Source organism: Brienomyrus brachyistius, unplaced genomic scaffold (assembly GCF_023856365.1).
Source record: "Brienomyrus brachyistius isolate T26 unplaced genomic scaffold, BBRACH_0.4 scaffold68, whole genome shotgun sequence".
Classification (NCBI taxonomy): domain Eukaryota; kingdom Metazoa; phylum Chordata; class Actinopteri; order Osteoglossiformes; family Mormyridae; genus Brienomyrus; species Brienomyrus brachyistius.
The window spans coordinates 257,449-270,123 of NW_026042343.1; the positions used below are offsets into that span (position 1 = coordinate 257,449).

A 12,675-nucleotide genomic window follows, 5' to 3' on the forward strand; every position below is an offset into this window, starting at 1 on the left:
TACCACAATCCCATGTTTACATACTTTCTGTATTGCAAAAATTTTTTAAAACTCTTTTCCCATCAGGTGTCACAAAAATGTTATGTTTTTAGTATAACAGGATCTCTATTCTTGAATGAATATTTACACAATGTGTGACAAAAATGCTTGTTGACAAATCCAACACAACCGTTCCTTACAGGGCCTGGAGTCCAACAGAACTTTCATTACTTATCCTACTGTAGCTACACGCCTGTATTTAGCTTGTTATATTGTCTGAGGTAACAAGTTATCTAAGTGCATATTGAATGAAATAAAATTTGCTCGGCAGTGAAAATTTGCAGTGTGTTGGAGCAAAGTAGAGGGTGTTTGGAAGCAATGGCCCAGTTCTCGCGGCTTTACATGTTCCTTGACTCGCCTTCCCGTTTCATCCCATGGTTGTCAAAGTTGGCCCATTCCATCCATGTCCCGTAGGACTGTTCGCAGTCGGGCAAAACCAGATTTTTTTCCATAGCGCAAATTGTCCCCTATGGTTTCCTGTCTGATTATACCAGATGATTCCACTGAGGTCTTGGTGCACAGCCCCAATTTTGGATTCGCAGAGCATCATAAAGCAGAGAAAAATACTGATGATGCAAGAGACAAATGACTTGTGTTTTGGGGATGTGTGTAGAAGAAACTGTATCCATTGCAGAGGTGGAAAGTTCAGGTTAAGAAAGTACAAATCCAGACCAAGGTTGTTGTTTCAACCAACCAGTTGAGTATAAAGAGTCGCAGTTACAGAGACTCAACTGGTTGGTTGAAACAAAACCTTGGTCTGGATTTGTACTTTCTGGACAATTGGCATCGATTGGCAAGTGTTTTTGCATGAGATGTACAAGGAAAACAAACTGTATAATGTAGATGGTGCCAGGCGTGGTGCCGTGTTAACTGGGACTGTGTTTATCACCACTGCAGAACATGGCAGCTACACTGTCAACCAGCACATCTCCAACATTTGAAATACACCTGGGTGCCCCCTTGTCATACAAAACATCACATGACACAAACAAGACATCACCGCAGTAGGGGCGCGTTAACAAATGCGGCTTCTCTGTCGCATGCATAGACGCTATAAATCGAACGATCTAATTGCCGTTTGAAGGAATCAGATGTATCAGTGGTATCGCTACATCAAAATGGGCTATTCTGAAGGCCAAGCTCTCAGTCGTTATAAGTGAGCATAGTCAACCGTGCATACACCGGGGAATAATTACACACTCGTATAAAGCCAGTGGTTAACAGACACCATGCACTTTTGCCATCTTCCATTATTACTCTATAATAACATTTCATACAGATCCAACCCTATTGTAAATACATTCAGTATGAGAAATGTTAAACACAGATCGATGTAATGCTAATGTCGACTTCAAGTCAAATAACTTTTGCCGTTGTAGCATAGTAGTGTACAAGTAGACAAACGCAAGATCACTTGACATTATACAGGTAATGGCTGCCATATTTAGCAGTTAATAGGAATAATATTTTTTATGCAACGTAACCATGGATTTTTGTGTGCAAGCGATGTTGTCTGCCATGGCTTCCTGAGAAGTATTTAGCATGGTGGATCACTCAGAGCTGCACTTAGAGGCCTAAGCATTTCTGTCCGTTCTGGGCACGACCCAAGCAAGGAGTCCTGGACGCTGAAACAGGTTTCCCATCCAAGATGAGAGCAAACCTCTGCCTAAAATCTCTTTCCCTTGCAAGGTGCTCTGTTTATTCACTTGTTGCCATGGTGAGTCAATCAGGGTAATAACGAAGTTTTGATGTAAATTTGGGAGTTGTTCTTTTAGAGTTACCGTGGCGACACCTAGTCCGAGTGTCCTAAGGGGTGACTGGGATTTGGTGAACTGTGTAGGTGTCGGGGCAGGGGGCAGGGGGCAGGGGGATGTCACACCTGAAATGTAATCCATCGCTCTTCCTGCCTTCGGAAATATACATTCTTTGTAGGATCCATACCTTGGATGCACCAGGAAGCCAAAAAAACACAAATCCGGATATAACTCGTTATGAAATGGAAATTAGCACTAATGGGTGATGGTTCAGAATATAGCGAGCATGAAGAACAACAGAATGATCCAATTCCGGACTAATTTACTATTTATGGCCTTAATGAGGCTTGCGAGGCTGAGTGCTGTCACTCTCTCCCGACGCGAAGCAGCGAAGTCACCAAGGAAGAGCAGCTTGTAACCGGCCCAAACCGGAGGCTGTAGAGTAACCCAGTAAGATGAGGCATGATGACAGGGAGGTGCAAATTCCATGGTTGTGAAGGACAGGATTTATCTGGGTTACAAGGGGGCTACAGAAGCAAAAGAAACAGAAGAGAAGGAGGAACAAATCATGTACATAGGATTGTCCCTCCCTAGCCTGCCATGTACCGCGGTTCCCCGCATGGTTGTATCTCCATGGGTGTTGAAGGCCAATTTCTCCATAACTAGGCAGGAGGCATTTTGAGCCAAGACATACACCTCAGGTGGATCTCTGCTCATGAGATCTCTCATCACGTGTCAGTAGAGGACCCAGGGATAAACTCCTCCTTCATTCTTCCCTGGAGGGGTCAGCTCGCTTCTCCGCGATCAGCGAACACCAGAAATGGGGCGGGAGCGATCCATCCAGAGCAGAGCGCGGAACGGTCATGTCGTGGCCCACGTGAGAGTGGCGCTAAGCTTTGGGGGCAGGGTACGGGCCTGTTGGGAGGGGAGGGGGTGACCATCGCCTGCCTGCTGGCCGCCTGGACCAAGCAGACATCTGCCGCGGCCATCTGAGGCTGCCGGCCGTGTCTGCAGCCTGGCCAGGCTGGATGCCCCCCCCCCCCCCCCCCGTTCCCAGGCCCCCACCTCCGGGCCACCAGAATTCACCATTTCCTGTCCCAACTATTGCCTCATCAACACACTGCCATTACCCACCATCTCTGGATAAACTAAGAGGCGTTTAATTGCTATTATAACAAGGGGAAGAATGCTGATGTTCTCTCATGAGTGTCTGAAATCTGAGCCAGTCACCCAGAGACTGCGTTTATGTCCATTTTACATGCTTCTCCGTGGTCAGGTCTGTCTCTCTCTGTCTGTGATTCCTGTCCTGGATGCCTTCTCCTCATGAATGCCATGATTACCTCATCCTCCATCAAAAAAAGGAAGTACCCATGACATAAACAGTGCATAAAATCATTCATTTGATGTTTCAGTAAGAGGACATATAGCAAGTTCCAAAACGTGAGCCAAGAACGACTCAATTACAAAACGTCACTTAACTTTTTTGTTGCCTCTGCTAAGAAATACTTCTTGAGTTACATTTCAGTGGATTGTATGAGGAAAGTATGTTATGTAAGACTTCGAGTTCTGTGCCGCAGTCTCATTTTTTCAATTTGATATGATAGATATCATATTTATATCATTACAATGCAAATAACCACTTTAAACTGGATTTTTAGTCTCTTCGGGTAAAAATGTTAAATCTTTTCCCATCTAGTGCCACATTTGAATAAAATTAGTCTTTGATCAATAGAGTACCTAAATGTTAAGTAGATGCTCCTTTTTTAAGCAAAAATGTGGCATCTTCAGTATCACAGAACCTTGATTCCTGCATGAATATTTACTATCTACATTTAGTAATTCCTGTCTTGTGTTTCTCTTCCATACCCCAAAAAATATCCCATTGAACAAAACTAATCATCTGCCAAATGCTGGAAGCCATTTTACAGGCACCATCTTGCCCTTTGTCGGTACATTGCAGCGGCCTGCTTTATAAATGGACACCCCCTCGGGTTGATATAAGGTCACCGTCAAAAGCCTACAGTCGTTTAGGGTGAAATCCAGACATATTTTGTGAGCGGGTGACAGTCATAAATCAAACCGATGGTAAGGCTGAACTTGTTTTAATATAGGTAAACAGTTAACAAAAAGGTGCATTAACTTGAAGGTTAAACCTGGTTTTGAGGTGTCAGTTCAGCCCCTGTTTATGTTTTTCAGACGTGAGATGGTGAAATGAGATGTTTAAGGAAGAAGGCATGGGCTGCAAATTGGTTTTCTGGCTAGCCACCATCATCTGTGGTAATGTTGTAAGCTGGTTAACTCTCTTGGGAATTCCCCCCAACACCACCCACATGCATGTTGGGAAGAATTCCCCAGTCCTTCGAGCCCTCCTCCCAGCATCATATATCACATTTCCCCTCCATGCTGCGAGCAATACCCCCCACACTAGGGTTGTGCTTCCCCTGGGGCTGCAGGCCCACTGGATCACGTCCCACCTCAGCTCTTTACCATGTAATGGAAGTCATTATTTGAATATCAAGTCACATGTCTGGAGCTGCAGTGGATAATTGAAAGAATTCTCCACAGTCTGACAGAACTGAACAGCCCTCAATTACAATTATATCCCACTGTCCGAGCCCTTGTTCCTGTAACGCACTCTTCACTCACAAGCCCCGGTATTTAATATTTTGTTTGACGGTGATTTTTGCCACATCCGTGGAGATAACTGATGGAACGGTTGCCGTTTAGCAAACACCTGAAGCAGATGAGATGCTGCACTGGTTCACTGGGTTGACTGTGCAGGGTTACAGTGTTATGGGTAACAACTAAACAATTAGACATTTTTCGTCATTGATGATGAGTGTCTTTTGGACCATCGGGAATTTGCAGATTAGATGCTATACTGTCGGCTGAAAAGCACTGAAGAATGAACAGCGTGAAGCATTTCATATACCAGGCAGCCTAAACGCACACGGAGAAAAATGTTTTGTGCAAAGTACACAGACCGCAATGTCACAAGGTTAAGTGAGTCTTTTAAGCATGTCCAGTGGCCTTTATATGTATTTACAGAAACGGGATCGGAACTTACCGATTTACAGGAAACGCATATGTCAGCAGTCTGGACAGAACATGATAATTCCTCCTGTAGCATAATTTCTATAATGTCAGCTAATGGTTTCCAAATTTAGCAAGAGACAGGAACAATATTGTTAATGTCTCCCCTCCACATCTGTGCAATCTTAAATTTTATATCAGTGGTCTTCGACTAATTATTATTTGTGTTTTATTACTGATTAATCTTACTTTGTGATTGGTTGTGATTAAGTATTGTTCATAATGATCTCACAGCACTCTGTGATAAACCATTATTCATTATATTCAACATAAGTATAGCATTGTTAGTAGACCCTAGATCATTCTCTTTAAATGAGGTTGCGGTTTGGGAAGTGCTGCTTGCGAGCAGATGACTGAGATGTGTGAGATGTTTGTGCTAAGGGTCACTACAACCTATTCTGCTGCTCCATTCTGCTCCTGATCCTAGATTATGGCTCTTCAGCCTTGATGTCTGGCTGAGATTTAGACTGTGGGGAGTCTGAGGGTGAGATCTGAGAAACCTCTTTGTGGCATTTAACAAGGTCGCTCGCGTCTGCAAACATCCACGCAGGTTCTGGGAGCAGGAGAACACCTCGTGACCATGTGTGTGTAAACCTTCCATATTTGGTTATAGCACAATATATGTCAATGTCTTTGGTTCGGAGTATAATATCACATGATGGACATAAGGAATGAATAATGTGTATGGCGGGGTGGGGGGGGATTAGACCTCCCTGTGTCCCTTTTTTTGTATTTTAAACTGATGGTTTATCTTTTGATTCTTTCAAGATACTGACCTACAATATTAAATACGTCAGCAAGGCTTTACATTAGCTGCACCTTCATAATTGCTTTATAATGCATTCATAGAGCTGCATGTAAGCATACCTTAAAATACTAACTTACCTTAACAACTTTAATATGCATTAATAACATTATTGGATTATAATGTCTGTTATTAATGTATATTACAGCTGTCATATCTTGTTCATTGAAATAATTATGACTGCAATGCTTTATGTTAAGGTATACTTACATGCTTAATGGGGCTTGTAAGGCATTACGACAGTGCACTGAATGTTCTATGAATGCTGCCTCTCAGTTGTGATGTTACTTCCATGTGTCACATCCAGGGACGGATTATGGGTTGTGTGGACCCCTGGGCAAAACGTTCGCGAGGGCCCCCCCCCCCCCAGCACCACCACCACAACCACCACAATTCAAGGTCCCTTGGCAGTCATACGCCCTCCCTATAGGGTCAGGGGCCCTTGTAGGCAGAGGATCAAAGAATGTAGGCCCTCTAAAATAGACAAACGAAAATACATTGTTGATAAGCGTTGCAAATTGTTTTGGGCTAGGGGCCCCACGGGCCCCCTGCACCCCAAGGGCCCCTGTGCAGCAGCCCCGCTGGCCCGGTCCGTAATCCATCCCTGGGCATATCAGTTCTTGGGCTCAGCATCTGCACGGCACAAAGTCAGAAGAGCATAAGGGCGGCCAGATAGCGTGGTAGGACGGTGCGAGGTTTGGCCTCTGACTGCAGAACATCCCACTGGGGGGGGGGGGGGGGATGTGGCAGCCAATAATTGGAATGCAATGATTATAAAGGAAGGAATGGGTTAGAGCAGGTACTGAATGCACACAGCATAAAACAGATCCTTGACAGCTAAACCTGGAAGGGGGGGGTCACATCCATTAATTCATCATTATCCAGGGTACAGATGCCTGAAGTCTGTTCCAGGACATTTAGGGCACAAGGAAGGAGGACATCCTGGACATGATATCAATCCATCACAGGACTCACTAATGCACGCAGCCAGGGGCGCCGCTAAGGGGGGGAAAGTTGGGACAATTCTAAGGGCACACGCCCTTTAGGGGCCCCCAGAGATCTGAATGGGTGTGGTAGGGGGGCCCAACCTCATATTTTGTCATAGGGCCCAAAATTGCTAGCGGCGCCCCTGCACGCAGCTGCATGTTTTAAGGCTGTGTGGAGAAATTGGGGGCACCCAGCGTAAAATACTGCAACCACTGAAATGTTAACATGTTGTTGGATGTTTTTCTGGTGCCATGAATTGTTCTCGAAAATAATTCAGCACACAACCCAGTATCAGTAGACAAACATGCCGTCATATACGCTGCTTTTGAATTTATGCATAGGTGCTGCATTGAAGTGCTGAACACCGATAATGGCTTTTTGCAAACTGCCAGCTTCATTTGGGATTCTGCAGTTCCGCATCTTTCAGCGTTGCAGCCTAATCCCATATTCCGATTAAAAATAAATAAATAAAAAATTAAGAATGCCTTCTTTTTTTAATTTCAGTCTCGTTGTAATCTGTGTTTGGGGAGCCCAGAATGTTCTTTGCTAGAAAGTTCATAGGAGGGAGTCTGTTGCTCGTCTGTGGAGGTGACCTAGTTCAGGGAGTGATAGGACGAGTTTGAAAGCCAACGGAGTCATTAAAGCTACTGCGAAACTGCCCTGTCTGTGTGTGCATGTACTTTAATGACATTCAGTCACTATCCTCACACATTTATTCAAGACAGTGCACCATTTATACAGATTTTTGCCGCTACACAGTTGAATGGTTTAGATTAAAGAACAATGTTCAAATGTAGAGTAGAATCAACCAAGGACTTAACTTTCCTTGTCTTTGCTCTTCCTCTGTAGAGACTAGATATTTCCTGGGCCGATGACAGCTAATGCCAGGGCTGCGGTGCATGAAAAAAACTGCCTTTAGTTATTTTCATTGTTCTTGGCCTTGTCAGTGATTTGGACGCAGTATGACATCCTGTTGGAGACATTTTGTGGTCAGTGATTTGGCAGCATATTGAAATCCCACCCAAAGCATCATTTCCCAGCATCACTTAACAACAACACAAGCAGAAATATGCAAATTAATTACTGAGTATGCAGAAGCTGGACAAGGACTTTCACGTCGAGTGTTGGTTCCTGCACAGGCTCTGTTCCTCGCTGATGGTGCCTGCACAGGCTCCGTTCCTCGCTGATGGTGCCTGCACAGGCTCTGTCCTCGCTGATGGTTCCTGCACAGGCTCCGTTCCTTGCTGATGGTTCCGGCACAGGCTCTGTCTTCGCTGATGGTGCCTGCACAGGCTCTGTCCTCGCTGATGGTTCCTGCACAGGCTCTGTCCTCGCTGATGGTTCCTGCACAGGCTCTGTCCTCGCTGATGGTTCCTGCACAGGCTCCGTTCCTCGTTGACCTTCTGCCGCTTCCATGTTCTGAAGTCTTGGCCCTGTTTTATCTCTGTCGGCCACTCGATTTGTCTCACAGCTGGGATGCATTTATTTGGAGGTCTGCTGCAGTGAACGATACAACAAAGTATTTGGGGTTTACCTCCCGCATGCAAGCTGACCATTGTTCCCAAGACTGTAAATGAGAGAGCATCAATGTGCTTTGTCTGGATCCTAGTCTCATTTACCAGCCTGACCCTAAACCTTTCAAAAGGCACTTGAATAAATTTTTGCTCATGACCATTTTTAATGCAAACTGCCCAATGCCAAGAAATGATGGAAAATGGGACTGAAAGCACTGGTCCAAATATAAACTATAAAACGTTTGTTCTGTATATTTAGGTTAGTAAAGGCTGTCCTCCCTAGATCCCAGTATAGGATAAGCGGTATGGAAGATGGATGGATTACACACTAGCAAGAGTTTGCTAGTTTGGATCTCTGAGAGGGGCTCTGCGGTTGTACCTTTGAATGATCTAATCAATCTGGACTACTTCAGTGTTCATTAGTACAAGTATAGCAACTGTAGACATGGAATCCCATTTTGAGGCTGTATCCTGGTTCATAAAGGATCCCAGTGTAGCGATTAAACAGAATACTGCTGCTTCTTGTCCCTGGAGATCCTTTGTGATGTTGTATTGAGCAAGAAATTTACCTTCAATCAAGTCGAGTGTCCAGCTGTATAAATGATAGAAATCACAAGGCACTTCAGGTAAGTGTCAGCAAACCTTGGCTAACGGACCGGTCTGTCGAGCTTTTTATGCTATAATATCACACGTGTGAATCCCCAAGTTATGAATGACTAAGTCTGTCTTTATGTCGAATTTGTAGGTAAGTTGGAAAAAAAAAATAATACCGTACATAATAATTACAAGTATACAGTAATAATAAATGGATCTACATACGGTACAGTATTCTACATACAGTACAGTATTCTATCTTGGGCAGAAGATCTCCCGTAGCCTCGCAATGTTTTCTTGAATGTCCCAAAGCAGTGTGTGCGTTCGTTATTATGGACCATTGTATCTGACCTGAATTTTCTATGTAATAGGCTTTATGGCTGTCAGTTTGTAAGGGTGGGCTGTCTGTAAGTTGGACGCTCATAACCTGGGGATACCTGCATAATGAGTCAGATCTGCTGGTAATACAAGTCCGATACAGGCGGCAGCATCCAGTCATCTGAAGCCCGATCGTATCCAGCCGAGAGGAGTCCGTCACTGCAGGGAGAACTCGGCAGGGGTGCCTCCACTTCGACCGCAGCCGCACTTCCCCCGGAGGCCCTGCCCTCCTGATCGCTGATCTGGTGAATGGAGGGGAGGTGAAACAAGATGCTCAGAGGCGGGATGGAGGTGTTTCTGCCCCCTGGATCCATTTATCCTTAGAGGAGTCGGGAAGATCATTTCAGGATCTTTGAGCCAGCTGATGTTATAAGACAAATATACCAATAAATCTGGCAAGTAAAATTAGTTTCTTTATCCTGCTTCTTTTTTTTTATCTGACTGTTTTAATCTAAGCGGAACGTTCTTATTTTTTTGGGAGGAATACCGTACGCACACTTTTCAGTTCCGTCTGCTGCTAATGGCATGTGGAACATGTGCGATTTTGCTGATAAAATGTGACATTTTTCAGCCAGAAATAATGGGTTATCACTGCTCGCAGTTTAATAAAGCAGTAGCGAGCCGCCGACGAGGAAAACAAAGCGAAGGAAGGGCTGGACAAATCGCAGCCCTGGGCACAGCCGTGGAGGAGACCAGGAAGCCCAAGACACCCTTTGGGGTAAGAAGGGGAGCGTCGTCTTCCCTGGCATGGTTAATGACACTGGATTCCCCACATGCAATTTTTTGCTCTAGGAATGTTTACTGAATGTTACTAAGGTTATTAAGGTATGGAAACGTTCAAAGTGTCCAGTTTGCCTGATGCTCCCAGAACGTTATCTCACTATACTGCAACTAAGAGTAATAATATAAAAACCAATGAAGGTCATGGTAGGGCAGCAGGTACCACTCTCACTTTACACCTCAAAGGTCCAAGGTGAGATGGAACATCTGCAGTATACACATATAGCATTTTTATAAAGTAATATTTTATTTTTACGTTAAAAGGATATGCAGGTAATATTACTGGGCTGACATTGACAGAAAATTTGGTCAAATGTGGAAATAATGTTCCATCAATGTTGCAGTAAGAGCGTTTTCTGCCAGCTTTGAGAAGACCTTCGCATATCGCTGGGTAAAGTTTGGGAATGTTCCCTGTTAGCCGGGTAGTGTATGAAAGAGATCTTTCATATGCTCCTCACGTACAAACTCCTGGGTTACATACCCTCACGTCCCTTCTGTGTTTATACACGGATGCAGTTGCCATAGCAATGAATTTAAAGGGCAGTAGTTCACCTTTAAGTTACATCCTTAGCCACGCCCCCACAAATGTGCATTTCGACGACGTTGTTGACTTCCACGCAACCACAATGGCAAAAGGCTGAGCAGGAAATGGCGTGAACAAAGCCGTCCGTCACAAATCGCCTGGCTTAAAACACACGTCGCTGGCCGGTTGATTGTACCCACTAGTTTTGGACAATATAAGATGCCACTGGGTTGTTTATTCGCTCAGCCACAACCAGTACCAGGACCAGCTAACAGCATACAAATATATAAATAATCAATAAACGGATCAGCGACATTAGGTGTGCAAAATATACAAGCTCCTTTAGGTTTTATTAAGCTCCTCTGCCCATGTTACCTGTAGGATTTATTAGGCTCCTCTGACCATGTTACCTGTAGGATTTATTAGGCTCCTCTGCCCATGTTACCTGTAGGTTTTATTAAGCTCCTCTGCCCATGTTACCTGTAGGTTTTATTAAGCTCCTCTGCCCATGTTACCTGTAGGATTTATTAGGCTCCTCTGCCCATGTTACCTGTAGGTTTTATTAAGCTCCTCTGCCCATGTTACCTGTAGGTTAATATTAGGCTCCTCTGCCCATGTTACCTGTAGGTTTTATTAGACTCTTCTGCCCATGTTACCTGTAGGTTTTATTAGGCTCCTCGGCCCATGTTACCTGTAGGTTAATATTAGGCTCCTCTGCCCATGTTACCTGTAGGTTTTATTAGACTCCTCTGCCCATGTTACCAGGCTGATCACTCGTATTGGCTGATGGCCCACATGACGCAGCCAGTGTATGGCATGGGCACCACATTAACACGTCGCTTCCAAGAGTCATGACTTGATGTGGAAACAACGCCTGGCTGGATCTTCCAAGCTACGACACCGCTAATAAAACACTACACCCTCCCCCAAGCAGCATTGCTGTCCTTGTGGTCAATCTGCAATGGCCTTTTGCATCTGCTAAGGCTGGTGCACTCCGTGGTTTCCTGGGGGTGGGTATGAAGGAGACTTATTCTGCGATTTTGCCTCACACAGCCTGTGGTATATTCAGGTTGTCGTAGTGCCCCTGGCTTTGATTTTTTTCAGCCTTGGAATCTCCAGTCAGAAAGGCTCATCGTTAGTCTCGAATGAGAAAGGTCACATGTATATGTCTGTACCCCCCCCCCCCCCCCCCGTATTCAGCTTCATTTGGTTTCTCCCAAAAGGGCTGCTTCATGGGAACACTACCAAAAACACAACAAGGGTGCAGGAAGAATATCTTTTTCATTTCATATTCATCATTCATTCAATGTTTTGGGTAAAAACATACAGGTGCAAACAGCTTGCAAAATAAAATATACAAGGCACTTCCTGAAACGCTATTTTGTGTGGTATTTTACCGTTGATGCTAACCGTTAGCATTTCAGCCTGTCGATTAATAAATGTCAGTATAAAACAGCGGAAATGTCAGGTAATTCAGTCCTCACACACGTATGTTATCCCACTTTAATGTGTAATTATTGCATTACACAAAAATAACTGTTTTGACATAGTTTAATTTAAAATTATTATAAAAGATTATGATGATGATGATGATTATTATTATCATTATTATTATTATTAGAGTCAATCTATTATTGTCAGGTTTTTTTATGACATTTTCAGCTTATATACAATGTGCAGTCGGCCCATGATTAAGTAGGTCCATTAAATTCCGAGGGGCCTCTCCGTCACGTAAAATATCCATGTGACATTAGGGGCCATTTTTAAGCACAGGCCGCTACAGTTCATTTCATTATTCTTGAGAGAAGCATGTTTGTAATTAGCAATTTATTTAAAAGGTGGACTAAACAGATGGGCAGTCTTGGAGGGCATAGTCAGACGTGAAGATTACGCAAAACAGTCTTTTTGTTCATGAGCGTGATGCAGCAGGGTCTCGCTGCCTCAAACGACCTGGCGTTTCGTTTTTGGGGTGAAGTGAGAAATAATTCGACCTTGCAAACATGCATGCGTCCCTGAGCATGAAATTTCGGGCAGAGCCTTCCCTTGATCCCCTAACCATCTGTCCAAACATTTCATACTCCTCGCGTAATTTTATTAAGCGAGAGACAGCTGCTCGTAACTCTGCCGACATCCGTCCGGAACCGCGGCCCTTCATGTAGCCTTGGAGGGGACGGGAGTTGACTCTGCTGTGCGACACAAGCCACTCTG

At 44.3% G+C, this 12,675-nt stretch overlaps 1 protein-coding gene across 5 annotated transcripts in view; it reads left to right on the forward strand.

The window, feature by feature from the left end:
* The window catches only part of LOC125725519 (disks large-associated protein 4-like), a 126,213-nt gene that overhangs the window by 4,101 nt on the left and 109,437 nt on the right, over positions 1-12,675 (forward strand). The window contains exon 1 of one of the 5 annotated variants that reach the window (XM_049002485.1): positions 9,843-9,882. The exons of the other annotated variants lie outside the window; for them this stretch is intronic. The gene's annotated coding sequence lies outside the window, so the exon portion shown is untranslated. Of the gene's footprint in view, positions 1-9,842; positions 9,883-12,675 lie in introns of those variants that run through there. 5 annotated transcript variants of the gene reach the window in all.